The 16,032-nt window shown below is 41.6% G+C and overlaps 1 protein-coding gene across 7 annotated transcripts in view; it reads left to right on the top strand.

Moving 5' to 3' along the window:
- The window catches only part of SGK3 (serum/glucocorticoid regulated kinase family member 3), a 120,044-nt gene that overhangs the window by 46,268 nt on the left and 57,744 nt on the right, over positions 1 to 16,032 (top strand). For 4 of the 7 annotated variants that reach the window (XM_024126997.3, XM_024127001.3, XM_055091075.1 and 1 more), the window contains exon 1: positions 5,532 to 5,617. The exons of 1 other annotated variant lie outside the window; for it this stretch is intronic. The gene's annotated coding sequence lies outside the window, so the exon portion shown is untranslated. Of the gene's footprint in view, positions 1 to 5,529; positions 5,618 to 16,032 lie in introns of those variants that run through there. 2 more of the 7 variants (XM_055091074.1, XM_024127000.3) reach the window with 2 other exon arrangements.

Genomic DNA, 16,032 nt, shown 5'->3' with positions numbered 1-16,032 from the left:
GCCACATGGTGTGACCAAAACAAAGAAAAAAGAAAACAAAATTATCAAAGGTTCTGAGAACCTAAATGGGAAAGGGAGGGAAGATCTGGGGAGAAGTCCAAGAAGAATCAAGGTTTTGAACTTGTGTGACTGGGTAAAAGGAGGTACTATTAATAGAATTAGGTACTAATTAGGAGATAGTATTAATAGAATATGCTTGAAGGGAAAACCATGAATTTGCTTATTTTGGCGGGGAGATATTTAGCAGGTAGTTGGAAATTTGGAACTAGAGTTGGGAAAGAGGTCATGCTTCAGGTAAATGTATTGTGGCCAACTGTATGGAGATGAAAATTGAAGACATGAGCTTGGATGTGAAAGGTAGTTACAGTGAAAAGAGTTCAGGAATTAAAGTTGAAGACCTGGATTTAAGTCTTCTTCTTATTTTTGAGTGGTTGTGATACTTCAGGCAATTTCTCTTTCTAAGGTCACAAAGCTCCATTTCACTGTCTATTCTGTTGTAATTATCTATTTGTGTGTTCTAATGATCACATTGTCTTGATTACTATAGCTTTATTATGTCTTTATAATATCAGGTAGTTTAAGTCATTCAGTGTTGTTCTTTTTTTTTTTTTTTTTGGTACGTGGACCTCGCACTGTTGTGGCCTCTCCCATTGCAGAGCACAGGCTCCGGACGCGCAGGCTCAGCGGCCATGGTTCACGGGCCCAGCCGCTCCGCGGCATGTGGGATCCTCCCGGACTGGGGCACGAACCCGTGTCCCCTGCATTGGCAGGCGGACTCTCAACCACTGCGCCACCAGGGAAGCCCTCAGTGTTGTTTTTTTAAAATATTGTTTTGACTTAGTTTTACACCATTTTGGGTTATGAAAGCTTTCATAGGAAGACTCTACTTTTGGATAGCAGGGGAAACCTGTATTCCCAGTGTTCTTCATTCCTAGTACACATCTATATTTCCAGAAACCTGGAATCATTTTCCTTCTGTCTGATGGACTTGCTTTAACGTTTCTTGTAGTGTGGGTCTGCTGGTTATGAATTCTTCGGCTTTTTTTTTTTATATGTCTGAAAAAAATCTTTGTATTTCCTTCAGTTTTGAAAGATGTTTTTTGCTGGGTATAGAATTCTAGGCTTACAATTTTTTTGTTCAGTATTTCAAAGATGTTGCTCCACTATCTTTACCTTTAACTATTCCTTACAAGAAATCTGCTGTCATTTTTACCTTTGTTCCTCCATACATAGTCTGCCTTTTTTCCTCTGGCTGCTGTTAAGATTTTTGCTTTATCACTGACAAGTTTTTAATAATTTCATTATGAAATGTCTTGGTATAGTTTTCTTCATGTTCCTAGTGTTTGGGTTAATTGAGCTTGTCAAATCTGTGGGTTTATAATTTTCATCAAATTTTGAAAAATACCAGTCATATTTTATCACACGTCTTTTCTGATCTCCTTCCCCAACCCTCTCCTTCAGGGACTCTAATTACAAGTATATTTGGCTGCTTGAACTTGTCCCATGGCTCATTGATTCTCTTTTCTTTTTTTCTGTATAGTTCGTTTTGGAAAGTTTCTGTTGTGTGTCTTCAAGCTCACCAATCCTTTCCTTTTCAATGTCTACTCTTCTGTTAATCCCACCCAATGTATTATTCACCTCAGAGATTGTTTTCATCTGTAGAAGTTGGATTTAGAAATTTTTTACCTTCTTTGTCTCTACTTAACTTTTTAAGTATATTACCATTATAATAACTGTTTTAATGTCCTTGTCTGCTAGTTCTAACATCTGTGTCAGTTGTTGGTTAGTTTCAGTGATTGGTTTTTCTCCTCATTATGGGTCATATTTTCCCGCCTCTTGCTGTGCCTTGTAATATTTTATTGAATGGCAGATATTGTGAATTTTATCTTGTTGGGTGCAGAATATTTTTGTATTCCTGTAAAGATGTTTGAATTTTAACTTCAGATGCAGTTAAATTGCTTTAAAATAGTTTGATCCTTTCAGATCTTTTATTTTTTTGGTGGCATCCAAGCAGCATTTAGTCTAGGGCTAATTACTCTCCAGTACTAAGGCAAGACCTTTCTGAGTATTCTCCTCATTGAATTGGGAGGTTTTCTAATCAGCCTAGTGTGAACAGCCACTATTCCTATCCCTCTCTGAGTGCCCAGGACTGTTCCTTCTAATGCTTTCAATGGTTTGTTCTTTCCTCAGCCTTGGGTAGTTTCCTCACATGCATGCACTGATCAACTCTGTTGAATTCTTGAGGAGGAGGACCCTTTGCAGATCTCTGGGATTCTCTGTTGTTATGTCTCCCATACTTTGTCCTGTGAACTCCAACCATCTTGTTCTCCCTGAACTCACAGCTCGGTCTCCTCAGCTCAGGGAATCTGCTGGGCTCTCCTGCGATTCCCCTTTCCTATGTCATGGCCTGTAATGTCTCTGAAGGTAATAAGCTGGGATAAACCTTCTTCATTTCCCATCCCTGAGGGATCACTCTCCTTTACTGCCTGACATCTAATATCTTAAAAAATGTTGTTTTATTTATTTTGTCTGGCTCTTTTTTGTTGTTGTTGGTTTAGGTGGGAGGGCAAATATGGTTCTTGTTACTCCATCTTGGCTGGATTCAGAAGTTCCGCCAAGGCTCTACTCTTAATAGTCACCTCACACTTTGAGGAGAGGAAAAGTTCCAAGAGTCTTTAACCAAAAGCCTCTGGTACAACCACTCTGTAAAATGAAGTGTGACTGTTGTTTAGTCTGCCTATTTAATACTTCTTAAATCTCCAGAATATTAGAAAGGTTTGCTGTGACTAGTGATTTATAGATTGTTTGGGCCAGACCTCAGAGCTCTGGGGCTTCCTTTAAACATGCCAGTGACATTTTCAAAACACAAGGAGCCATTGATAGATTGCAGATCAGTTTTAACTCTTACTTGGTAGTCATTCTGCAAACTTGGTTCTGCTTCTACTTGTGTCATTTGGGCAAGGTTGCAGTTAAGGAAAATTTACTTTCTAAAGATCTTAATAGTATGTAGGGCCCCCTAACACAGGCAGTTTACTGTGAATCGAGGGTTTATTTCTGGAACACTAAAAACCTTTCTAGTCCAACTCCAAGAAGTACTGAGTGATTCTTGTTTATCTTATTCTTGAAAGTTTATTTGGAATTAGAAGGGGAAACGCCAACAATTTTATTTGCATGAAAAAGAAAAGACCAGTATTTTAATTACAGCAAGGGAGAGGGGACTTAAGGAAAACGGAAAATAACCATAGTCTGATGAATATATTTTTAAGCACTTACTATGGGTTTATCACCTGTTTGGGCAATGGGGTGACAAAGAATGGGTAGGTTACTTTTTATTTTTATGTACCTCCTTGAATCTCAAAGATTTAGTCTTCAAAACAAGTCTCATTTAATGACAATTTATTTTCCTGTTTTTTGAATCAGTCACATATAACTGTCCATCAAAGCTTTGGTTCGCTTGAAGTAATTGGTGTTACTTCAGTAAAATTTCAGACAAAAACAGAGAATCTTGCTGTTGTGGGTAACCTGAATATCCTAATTGCTAATGAATATATAATTTCTGTTAGGGTTTTTGAGATATTGAAAATAGCTTTTTCTTCCTGGATTGGCTGGAACCTGGGCACATCCAGTGAGTAGCTTATGGTTTAGTTTTGAAGATAAATATGATAAATAAGAGGGAAAACAAAACAAGGTAGTTCTTGCTAAGTGCCAAGTGGAGCAGTACAGATTCTAAGCATTATAGTAGTTTTATTCCATAGAGAGGTCCCTGAGCTGAGCTATCATAGTCCCGACAGGTAGCTAGGACTGAGGAGAGGTATTCTGAGTGGAGAAGCAGTGGCTGTAAGTTGGCAGCGGCAGCGTCAGGAGTGTTGGCTGTATGTTGTGGATACTGTACAGTGAGGAGACATTCTGTCAGACTCCACCGGGTTCCACGCCGCGCCTCCCGCCCCCAGCGGCGCCCGCCGCGCTCCTTGCCAAGGCCCGACCTCCGGGCCCCGCCCCCCGCGGCAGGGCCCGCCCCCACCAATCATCGGCGCCGTCTGGGCCGCTGGCCCCGCCCAAAGCGTGGGGGCAGGGCTTTTGGAGATCTCCAATCTTCAAAAGCCCTGCCCGGTTGGAGATTAGGTAGAAAAAGTAGGTAAGGGTCAGATGCAAGATTCTGAGTTCTTTGAATTTGTACTTTGCACACAGATGACAGTGAAAATGAGAAGGGTCATTGAAGAGACCTTGTAATGGAGAAAACCAAAGACCTAGTGACTAAATGTGAGGATTGAGTGGGAAGAAGAGCCTGAAGTTTTGGGCTAGGAGTAGAGTGTTATTATTATTACAAATAGAAAAGTCAGAGAGGAGAGCTTGAATGAAATGATACCAGAGATCCCTGAGGCTTTTTCTAAAAATTCCCAATTCCTCTGTGTGGCTCCCGACTGGACAGCGCTTTCCCTGTGGTCCTCCTCCTTTAATTGTTGAACCTGGCAGGATGACGTGGAGTGAGGAAGGTCATTTGGAGATCATGAGGGCACCTGGCCTAATCTCTTCATTTTACAGATAAGGAAATTGAGGACTTCCTTACTGTGACTTTCCTTCAGGCCACACAGCTAGGCTGGCCTCTTGGCATTATTTTCTGAAATTCTAGCAAAGGTTACTGTGTATCAATCCTGCTTGCTGGCAAAGTGAGTCTTGTGTTTTCCCCACCATAATTCAATTAGTTATTGACTTGATTCCTCAAATCGTTTTTCACCTTCCCAAATCAAATAAATTAATAGTTAAGATAATTCCTTTTCAGTAGTCTGATTTTCTTCTCTATCCATACACGCCGTCGCAAACCTTGTAGTCGTACACTATGGGCATTAATGCCAAACTCAGGTCTGCTGTCTTGAAAAGTTGTCTGAGGGGAGCTGTTTGAAGGGAGAGGGAATGATTAACGTTTATTTAAGTCTGAACTGAGGATTCTTACTGGGAGTCCTTTCCACAATTTTTAAAACAAAGAGGCTGTGTGGTGGAGATCAGTAAAGGAATTACTTCCTTTCTTTGCCCCTCTAAACCCCATTCCCTGTGACTTCTCACGCATGGAACCCGGAATCCGTGTGTGACTCCTGCCCTGCCCGAAGACAATGAGATTAGTCAATGCCCTAAGTGAACGCTGTTATTTTAAGATGTCTCACCCAGTCCTACACCTTAGCTGCAACCCGGGGAGAGTGGCTTCTCTTCCCCTTAACAAGCCTTTCTTCCTCTTACCCCAACGGCTGTCTCTCTCCTTTTACCCCTTCCCTCTGCTTGCAGCCAGCCCTTCCTCCCTCGGGGTCACACACCCCCAGGCCGTTCCCGGCGGCACCCTGCCCACAGCTCCTCTAGGAAGCGCCGCCCCCGGAGCGAGCCGGGGGCGGAGCCGAGTGAGCAAAAGCCCTGCCCCCACGCTTTGGGCGGGGCCAGCGGCCCAGACGGCGCCGTTGATTGGTGGGGGCGGGCCCTGCCGCGGGGGGCGGGGCCCGGAGGTCGGGCCAGGGCAGGGAGAGCGGTGGGCGCTGCTGGGGGCGGGCGGCGCGGCGTGGAGCCCAGTGGACTGTAGCGCAGCTGTGGCGGCCCTTCCCGCTCACCGCACGCCGGGCGTGGGTCCCCGAAGGTAAGTATGGGCAGGGGGTCCTGCGCCGCGTGGGCCAGGTGGAGGGACCCCGCGGGCGCGCGCCTGAGGCAGGTGTGGTTTGGCCGGACGGGCCCCGGTGCCACTTCCGCGCGGAGGAGGAGCGCAGGGCGCTGGCCGGCGGCCGCGTGGCGTGAGTATCCCGAGTGAGGGAGACCGGGTCGGGCTCTAGTTTTGCAGCACTTGTTCACCTCATTAGTTCCGGGACGCACCCCCCTCCACGCACCACACAAATCTCGAGAGACCTCAGGTACTCCAGAGACTTTGTATTTTTTAAAATACATTTCTGGTTTGTGGTTCAGGACTGGAGGGGAAACTCGGTAGTGAACTGACGATGCGGCTTTATTTTGACTTCATGGTATTATTCAGATTTCAGGAAAAGTGCGACTGGTAATGGGACTGTTATTTAAACAAGGACACCAGGGTTTACACAGGCAGTGGATTGTGGAGATTAAGCGAGAAGGCTTTGAATCTACTTATTAATTGTGAAAACTTGGACAATTTGCTTAACTTCTCTATGACTTTGCTTCTGCATATGAAAAATGAGAATAAGAAGAGATGCAGCCTTATAGGATTTTTATGAGGATTAAATGAGTTACTACTTAGTGTCTGCCTCATAGTCGACAATAACTTTGGCTGTTTTCTTTATTATGCAGTCAGATGGGCATTAATCTTCAAAGCTGCAGAAAGAAAAACCTTCTGCAGAGCTGTTGCTTGGGGATTCCTTTGGAACAGTTTTCAAAAACTGAGTCCCACTGGAAAAGGTCTCATTACTTTCCTGTTGTACTAGAGACGTGATCCATCTACCTTGCTCCAAATCAAAGCCACTCTCAAATGATACAGAAACCTCAGTCTTGAAGGTTTTTCTGAAAGAGGCATGAAGAAAGGCAGCACTTTTCCAGTGAGTGTAGCCTCATTTTAAGCACCAAGCTCTGGTGCTTAAAAAGAAGTTCATATCACTTTATACAGAGCTTATAAGTTGTACTGTTTTGGGTGGGTGCTTATTTGTAATATTATTGAAAAATGAGGTAAACCAGAGTACCCAAATACATAAACTAAATAAACATCTTAAGAATCGTAACCTGCCACATGGAAACTCAGAATTGAAAGGAATCTGAAAAATCAGATGGGCTGCCCTTTATAGATAAGGATGAGGCCCAAATACCCAAAACCAATAAATGGCAGGGCTTAGACCAGAATTCAGCTCTGCTGAGCAACAAATTATAAAAGCGAAGGATGATATTACTTCTTGTGTTGATAATAGTACTATTTTTATTTTTGACAGTTTTATGGTGCTGTGAATAATTTTTCTCTCAGCAACATCCTGCTTGGTAGCTTAACTGCATGATTCATAATCATTCTTCAGCACCTTTGATTTAAATCACAAGTCTGAAAGTTGTTACATCAATGATTGCTTTGAGAACAAGAGGATTGTCTTCTTAAGCTTTGTACAAACATGTTCTAACTAGTGCTTTGGTTTTGTTGTTTTATGCAGTCCTTTTCTCTCATGTAGGGAATGTAAACAGCCAGTATAAACAAATTGACCTTCTAGGCAGTTTGTTATCATTGTGTTATTGGTGAAGTTTTCTTGATTGGGTAAGATAGGCACAGAATGCTAGCCCAAGGAAATAGGACTGGGTCCCGTCCTGTAAGGGATATGTTGCAGTTGCTGCTTCAAAAGCATCATGGAGTGAAATCATTTGGAGATATTGGTCTGTTAGTTGCTGACTCTTCCCTGGCCCCTTGTAGAGGCCACTCCCTCACCTGTAGGTGTTTGTTCAGATGTTACTATCTCAGTCAGACCCTCCTATTTAAAATGCCATACAACCCTACTCTTCCTATAATATGTATTTGTCTATTTATCTATTTGTCTATTATCTCTTGTCTGCCACTAGATGGTAAGTTCCATGGGGGCAGGGTGCTTGCCTGTTGTGTTCACTGCTGTACCCTAAGCACCTGGAAACAATGCCCGGCACCGGAGCGTGTCACATGCAGACATTTCCAACTAAGGCTAGTAAGTACTTAAGCCAATTCACAATTCATTTTGCCCTGCTCCACCCTCTCCCCATTTCTGGTTATTTCTCCTGTTACCCAGGAATAAAACCTTGAGGCAATGTTAAGTCCTCCTTCTACCTGGCACTCCATGTGCAAATAGCTACTGACTGCTGTCAGTTTTTTGCAAACCTGCCATTCCAATTGTTGCCAAGTTCCCATTTCTTCAAGCGCTCCTCCATTTCATTTCCTCCTCTACACCTACAGCTCTACCAGCTCCCTTTTCGTTTGCCTTCACATTCTCATCTGCAGAATGAAATCCAGAGCGAGAAATCTGGCATTCAGAGTTCTCTGCAACATGATCTCAAATCCACTTTTCCAGTCTCTATCTCCTGTGTATAAGAAAAGTGATTTCCAACTTATGCTTGTAAATGTGAAAGTAAAATAAGGTTTTAATGGTAATACCCTGTAAAATCCCAAGGATGCTTCATGACAGTTTCTCTTTCTCTTTTTATTAATGAGTCCATCTTTTCCCCCAAGTAGGCAGGAAATCAGACAAATTGGACTAATGACTGTTACCCTGTTTGTACCGAGAACTTTTGCTGCTCTTTCTGTTTTTGAGTGTCCAGGCTTCAAAACCTCCCTTACATGTTACCACTACCCCCAATACCTAGATAGGTTCAGTTGGATGTGGTATTTCCTTCCTCTGAATTCCAGTGACTTTTCATGCCTTTTTAAGAATTTATCACACTCTACGTTGAATTGTAATTCTTTGGGCATTTGTCTTTTCTTTTTTGCTACATATAAGCTCCTGGAGGACAGAAAGCATGCACACACAAATTCCAGTTACTTTTTTGAGGAAAAGTAAGATATGCACCCACTTATCTGTTTTTTAAATAAAAGTGAACTTAAAGTTCTCCTTAATGGGTCTTTAAGTCATTAAATATTGAGCCTCAACCATCATTTCTACGATATGGACACTTCAGGAAGAAGGCAGGTGAAATTCAGTCCTAAAAAGATTCCAATGAAGTTACGGAGGTCTGGATTTTAGAAGGCAGTAAGTATAGGGAGAGCAACAAACCCAACATCCAGGAAGGTGGACAGGCACAAGTTTAAAAAAAATACACAGGGCTTCCCTGGTGGCACAGTGGTTAAGAATCCGCCTGCCAATGCAGGGGACACGGGTTCAAGCCCTGGTCCAGGAAGATCCCACATGCCGCGGAGCGACTAAGCCCGTGGGCCACAACTACTGAGCCTGTGCTCTATAGCCCGCAAACCACAACTGCTGAAGCCTGCGCGCCTAGAGCCCGTGCTTCGCAACAAGAGAAGCCACTTCAATGATAAGCCCGCACACCGCCACAAAGGGTAGCTCCAGCTCGCCGCAACTAGAGAAAACCCGGGCGCAGCAACAAAGACCCAACGCAGCCAAAAAATAAATTAATTAATTAATTTTAAAAAATACATAAACTCACTCAGAAAACCATTAGGACAAGACAGACTTCATGGAGCCATCTGCAGCTTTGGATTTTCTTGTGAGGAATTATTCCTAAGCTTTATTTTGTTTTTGCATCTCTAGGCACGAATAATACTGTCTCCCTTTGTTTTCTGAGCTGGTAAGACTGAACATTCTCTTCCTTTTTCTGATCTGTGGAGAATAGTTTACCTTCTTTTCCTTCATTGTTTAATAAAATGCTTGTACTTCTTTCGTCATTTATTTTCTGGATATATGGAGAAGATGTATTCCAGAAGCTTTTAACTCTTCAGAGAAAGGTGATAGATATAAGATGCTTGAATTGTCTCTTGTTGAAGCTTTCATTTTTATTAAGTCTTCTATCAGCATTTGGTTTAATATACTTTGCTTCATTTCATTATAAACATACCCTTGCACGTATTCCAGTTGAGTGAATGCTTTTATTTTACTTGTGATCTTTTTCTAATAGATTAAAACTTGTTTCAGGAACTTGTGTGACACTTCTGCAATTTATTTCTCTCTTTTCTTCTCTCTTGCCTCCCAAACCTCAACTGGGGTTTTTCCATTCTAGGGCACCCATTAGCCTAATTTATTTTCTTACAAGTATCATCTAAATTTATTTTACCATTCCTGGGATGAATCTGCAGTTTCTGTTGACAGGAAAGAGTTGGTAGGGAAAAAATATATGTATATAAGTCCTAATTTTTGTGGGTTTTTAAAAATAATTTTTATTGGAGTATAGTGAATGTACAATGTTGTGTTAGTTTCAGGTGTACAGCAAAGTGAATCAGTTATACATATACATATATCCACTCCTATAGATTATTTTCCCATATAGGTCATTACAGAGTAATGAGTAGAGTTCCCTATAGGTACTTATTAGTTATCTATTTTATATATAGTACTGTGTATATATCAATCTCAGTCTCTCAATTTATCCCCCCCTCTTTCCCCACTGGTAGCCATAGGCTTGTTTTCTACATCTGTGACTCTATTTCTGTTTTGTATATAAGTTCATTTGTACGATTTTTAGATTCCACATGTAAGCAATATCATATATTTGTCTGTGTCTGACTTACTTCACTCAGTATAACAATCTCTAGGTCCATCCATGTTGCTACAAATGGCATTATTTCATTCTTTTTTTATGGCTGAGTAATATTCCATTGTATAAATGTGCCACATCTTCTTTATCCACTCCTCTCTTGATGGACATTTAGGTTGCTTCCATGTCTTGGCTATTGTAAATAGTGCTGCAGTGAACATTGGGGTGCATGTATCTTTTTGAATTACAGTTTTCTCCGGATATATGCCCAGGAGTGGGATTGCTGGATCATATGATAGTTCTGCATTTAGATTTTTAAGGAACCTCCGTACTGTTCTCCATAATGGTTGTACCAATTTACATTCCCACCAACGGTGTAGGAGGGTTCCCTTTTCTCCACACCCTCACCAGCATTTATTGTTTGTAGATTTTTTGATGATGGCCATTCTGACCGGTGTTATGTGATACCTCATTGTAACTTTGATTTTCATTTCTCTAATAATTAGTGATGTTGAACATCGTTTCATGTGCTTTTTGGCCATCTGTATGTCTTCTTTGGAGAGATGTCTATTTAGATCTTCTGCCCATATTTGTTTGGGTTAAGTCCTAATTTTTGAAATGTTAAAACTTTAAGGTAAAATTCTGCATATTATCTTTACTGACAACAGCTAACGTAAGGTCAGGATTTAAAGCTAACATACTACAGCTTATATTTAAAGTGTATGATAATTTGAATTTGTAATTGGTTGTAAATTTTGTCCTTTGGGAAATTTCTTCTAATGTGCTAACCAGTGAAGTTTTACTGTCAGAAGAAGAATCTTGAAGGCAAATATTTGCTTTGAAGTAAAGTATCCTTTATCACACTGTTATACATATCACCCTGTTATACACCTGTGTTTACCCTGAGTTTTCCTTGTTTAAAAAATGCCTTAGTTAAGGATGTTATCAGATAGGATCATTCATGTAAATAATGAAAGTTGGGGCATAGACTAATTACATATCTGTAGTACATGGTAAGCACTGTGTAAGTGTCTGTTAAATAAATCAATCTGTATTTTTAGGGAGAATTTTATTAAGATATCATAGCATATTAGTATGTATAGTAATGAATTGATCTAGTAAAGGGGGAGAAATTGGTGATTCTGGAAAGAGCTTAAGCAAAGGCGTGAAATTATCAGATTTACAGTGATTTAAAAGATCACTCTGTCTGCTGTGAGAAGAATGGATTGGAAGGGGGTTAGAACAGAGCAGAGATCCCAGGTTGGAGGAGCTCCCAAGAGACTCTGTGAGATGTGATGGTGATTGTTTTTTTGTGGGGTTTTTTTGGGTTAGGTTTTTGTTTTTTGGATTTTTTGATACCTCCTTAATCTGAATTCTCCCAACCTCCCCAGTCAGAAGCAGCTTTACCCTAGGCTTCGTGTGGCCTGCAGTATTTTGCCACTGGTGGTTCCATGTGAATCCCCCCTTCACTTTTCTTTTGCCTCGTGTAGTCAACCATCCCCCCGTCTCTCTGCCAGTGATCACAGTCCCCCAGGGAATCATCCTTGGAAGTGTTCTGTGTGGTAGTGTGCCTCTCAGTGGAAAAGCTTGGGAAGCTGGAAGTAGGACAGGCATTCTGGTGATGGGGAACCCAAGATGGTGACCTTGGGAGGCCAAGGAGAGTAGAGCAGAGGATTGCTGCTGCAGTTACACCCTTGCCCTGTTGTTTTGGAACCAGCAGAGGGGCATGTTAGTTGTGGTAAGTTTAAGCCCTTCCTGTTTCTCCTGGCAGTTTTGATTTTAGTATTGGAGAACAAAGGACTGTCAGCAGTTACTTCCACCTCCTCACTCAGTCCCTTCCTCAGATGTCTTTCATAAAATGCAGCCAGTTTCAGAAAACCAACAGACTCACGTAACTTTTGTCCAGATTCTGGAACAGTCCCATCAAATTGTTGGGTGCAGACTATTCTGTATTGTGTCTCCCCATTGGATATTTTGCACAGATGTTATTTCTGATTCTTATATCACTTTTCTTTATCGAGAATTAGGATAAATAAAAGATGTCTCAAGTAAGAGATGCAATAAACCTACAAAAAACTAGGACTGCTTTGTGATTACAGAATGAGAGAGAAATCAAAGAGGGGGTGGGGTGAGAATTAGAGAAAGGATATAGGAGTAAGGAAGGAAAACAGGAAAAGTTGTAACTGATTCATCATGTGATATGAGTGGGAAGGTTACTATGTATCTTCCATTGGCAGATCCTGTTAGAATTTTCAGCTCTTCTGCAATGAACTTAACTTACAGATGTGACAAAGATGTGCTTTGTTTCTCTTGAAACATTTCAGATATATTTGGAGCTGGTATTCTGTGAGGGGGAAATCAACAGATACAGATTATATACTGTTACAGTAAACTTTCAATAAAGTAACCAGTTAGCTTGGGGTAAGAGTGTCCTGGGAAGGTGCTTTTAATATAGTTTAAAATGAAACCTATCTGCTTGACCTGTACCCTCCTCGGGAATAATTCCTGCCCTCATCCCACCCCCAATTCTTTTTCTTATTCTCTGGGTCAGTCCCCATCTCCCATTTCTCATACCAGTCCCCATGCCATGCCCAAAGTCTGTGCACAGATTTTCTTTTGTCTCTTCCTCGACTGTCTCTGTTGGCTCCCTCCTTTGGATCCTTGTTTCCAAACACAGCATCCAGTGCTGTCCCCCTGGCTGAAGAAAACCTGTAGCTCTTCCAGTCCTGCTCCTTCCTTTTGGGACAGGATTGTTCTTAATTTCCCTTTGTGTTTTTGGTGTGAATCACTGACCCTTGTCTGCCATATTAGTTGAGTGGATACTGATAATTATAAATGTATCTACCTTGTAATTTGGGTAGGGTCCACTAGTCAGTACCAAACAGTCTTCATGATTGTGAAGGAAATGGAGTTAAGAATGTCTCTGCTTATATTTTAGAGGGAAAAGCAGAAGAATCTTTTGACTTTCTTATAAACATTTTTTTTTTTTTTTGGCTGTCTGAAACAAAGATGGACAAGATCCAGGACAATAATTGCATAAAATGGACAAAAAGATGGGCATGGTGATGAAGGGGAAAATGCTTAAAAAAAAAAAAAAGAAATCCTTAACTAATATCCATCTATTTTAATCAATATTTATCAAAAAATTTTAATATAACATGAATTTGGACAGTTTTCTATCATGAAATTTCATCTTTTTTTCGTATTTCTTCTTATAGGCCCCCAAATTAAAAAAATAAATCTATTAATGCTTTAAAAAAAATCCTGGGGGCTTCCCTGGTGGCGCAGTGGTTGCGCGTCCGCCTGCCGATGCAGAGGAGCCGGGTTCGTGCCCCGGTCCGGGAGGATCCCACGTGCCGCGGAGCGGCTCGGCCCGTGACCCATGGCCGCCGGGCCTGCGCGTCCGGAGCCTGTGCAACGGGAGAGGCCACAACAGTGAGAGGCCCACATACCACAAAAAAAAAAAAAAAAAAAAGAAAAAAAAAAAAAGAAAAAAAAAAAATCCTGTGGTAGCATCCCTTTTTGTATTGTCTTTATTTCCTACTTTAGCCCTTGATCGTCCTTGTGATGGGACCCCCCCGCCCCCCCAGAGCCTGCTCTGTACTAAGCTGTTGGTTAGATGTTGATGGGTGATGTCTTCAGCAGCACTCCTGACACTGGCTGTGCTGCACTGACCCCTCCTGGTGGCCGAGTTGAAAGCTGCTTTTCCTCTGCGTAGCTCTCTTTCTATAAGCCAATTGCTACTGGACACCTGGTGCTCCCTTCCCTTCAGCTCTTGTTTCTCCAGAGGTGATTTAGAAGAAGGGGGTGTGTGCAGCAGTACCATAGGAAATTGAGAGGCAGTGTGTTCACACTGGGCTCTTGGGTCAGAGCCGTGTTCACGTCACAGTGCTGCCACCCAAAGCTGTGTGAGGATGGGGAGCTGATAGCCTAGGTTTCTTCATCTGTAATATGGGAATGATGACACTTCTGTGAGGAGTAAGTGATGTGTTCGATGTGAACACATAAAACAGTGCCTGGTGTCAGTACTTAGTAAATGTTAGTTTCTCAGCCTCAGCAGTATTGACGTTTTGAGCCGGGTAATTTTCTGTTGAAGGGATTGTCCTGTGCATTGTAGGATGCTTAGCATCATCCTTGACATGTAGCCACTAGCAGCCCCCCAGGCTGTGACAACCAAAAATGTCTCTGGACATTGCCAAATGTTCCCCTGTCGAGAACCACTATAAATACAATATTTACTAGCTGTTACATTATTTTTGCCAAGCACTCTCACTCCTAAGATCCATCTGGCTTCTGACAGTTCTGTTCTCATCTGACCCACTTCTCTTTGTTATGTTGGACTTGTCTGAGTTATTTCATTAGCTGGATGTGAAGGTTACTTCTTCCTTTCTGGGTTAGTATCTGAACTACGTCTCCTTAGAGCTGTGTGATCTACCCCTAGGCAAGCCAGCTGCTCCTGGAACCAATCTACAAGATTATCTTGTGACTCTCCAGCAGAGTGAAGGCAGATTCTTTTCTGGTTCCTCTTTGAAAAGCCCTGCATACCTATTAACCTGCCCAAAAGTCCCAACTTTTATTCTCACGTGAACACAGCTTTTTGTTCTCTTCTTTCTTAGTGTGGGATTCTTATATCAGTCCTCTTCTCATTCTGTTTTATTGGGCTGCCTGGCCACTGGATGATTTTGCAGAATTTTAATTGCTTCAGTTTTACAGAATAAATGTACCTTAAATTTACAGTAATAGGGTTGCTTTTTCAAAATTTTACTTCTGACCACTTAAAAATAACATCTATGAACTTTCTTCGTTGCTTTCCAGAGGACTCTTTAGAGCATATATATGTTGGAGAGGCAGTGTGGTGTAATGGGTAAAGGTCCTAAAGTCACACCACTGCTGCTTCAAATCCTGACTCCACCACCTGGGGTGGGTTACTTCATCTTTTTATGCTTCATTTTCTCCTAGGTTTCCTCTCAGTGGGGCTGTTGTGAGGAGCAATCAGATTAATACAAGTAAAGCACAGTCTGGTTTATAACCTTGCTTAGCCACTAAATGTTAAATATTGTTAGGTTGCCAGTTTGATTTAGTTTGAAGGAAAGGAAAATCTTAAGGAGAGACAATGTGGTATAGCAAACTAATACATATAGATTTTGGAGTTGAACAGATTTGATTTGAACCCTACCTCTATCGCCTATTTGCTGGATACTAGCTAGGGCAAGTGATTTAATCTTTCTACGTTTTTCTTCACAGCAATATATTCATTTCCAACCTATGACTTTAGCTCCTTTTTCCAGGGGAAATTGAGGCAAATAAGTGTGGTATCTTTCAAACTTCTGCTCCCATACCTGCTTGCCTTTATTTTTAGCGAGAACTGAGGATACATGACAGTCTGCATCTGTGTCCCTTTTCTGTGCTCTCAGAGTGTACCATGCATACATCTAAAATCATACTTAGCCAACTATTGAAAGTTCTGTATTGCTTATCATTCAACCCCATTAGGTTAGTTCCTTGCAAGTAGAATTTTATCTTTGTCTTTCTGTTGCTTAATGCATGATGAAAGCTTTAATAAGTGTTTGTTGAATGAAGGAATAAAAACAAATTTGAAGCAAGTTGTTAGGTATTTGATTCAGTTTATTGACTGCCTGTGCAGGGCTGGGTTTTTTACACTCATCTCGAATCCTTAAAACAACCATATGAAGGGTTGCTAGCTTCACTTCCTAGATTAGGAAACTAAGGCTCAGATAATTTAAACGTGTCCAAGGACCCGAGGTAGAGAACTGTACACTTGTACAATTTGTAGTCATAGGAGAAAGGAGAAAGGATCTCCTGACAGAAGCTTTGGCCTTACAGAGAGGAACGCAGCAACTGCCAAGCAGCAGCCTGCCCAGGAGGGAG

Source organism: Physeter macrocephalus, chromosome 15 (assembly GCF_002837175.3).
Source record: "Physeter macrocephalus isolate SW-GA chromosome 15, ASM283717v5, whole genome shotgun sequence".
Classification (NCBI taxonomy): Eukaryota; Metazoa; Chordata; class Mammalia; order Artiodactyla; family Physeteridae; genus Physeter; species Physeter macrocephalus.
This window is presented reverse-complemented; position numbering and strand designations above follow the sequence as displayed.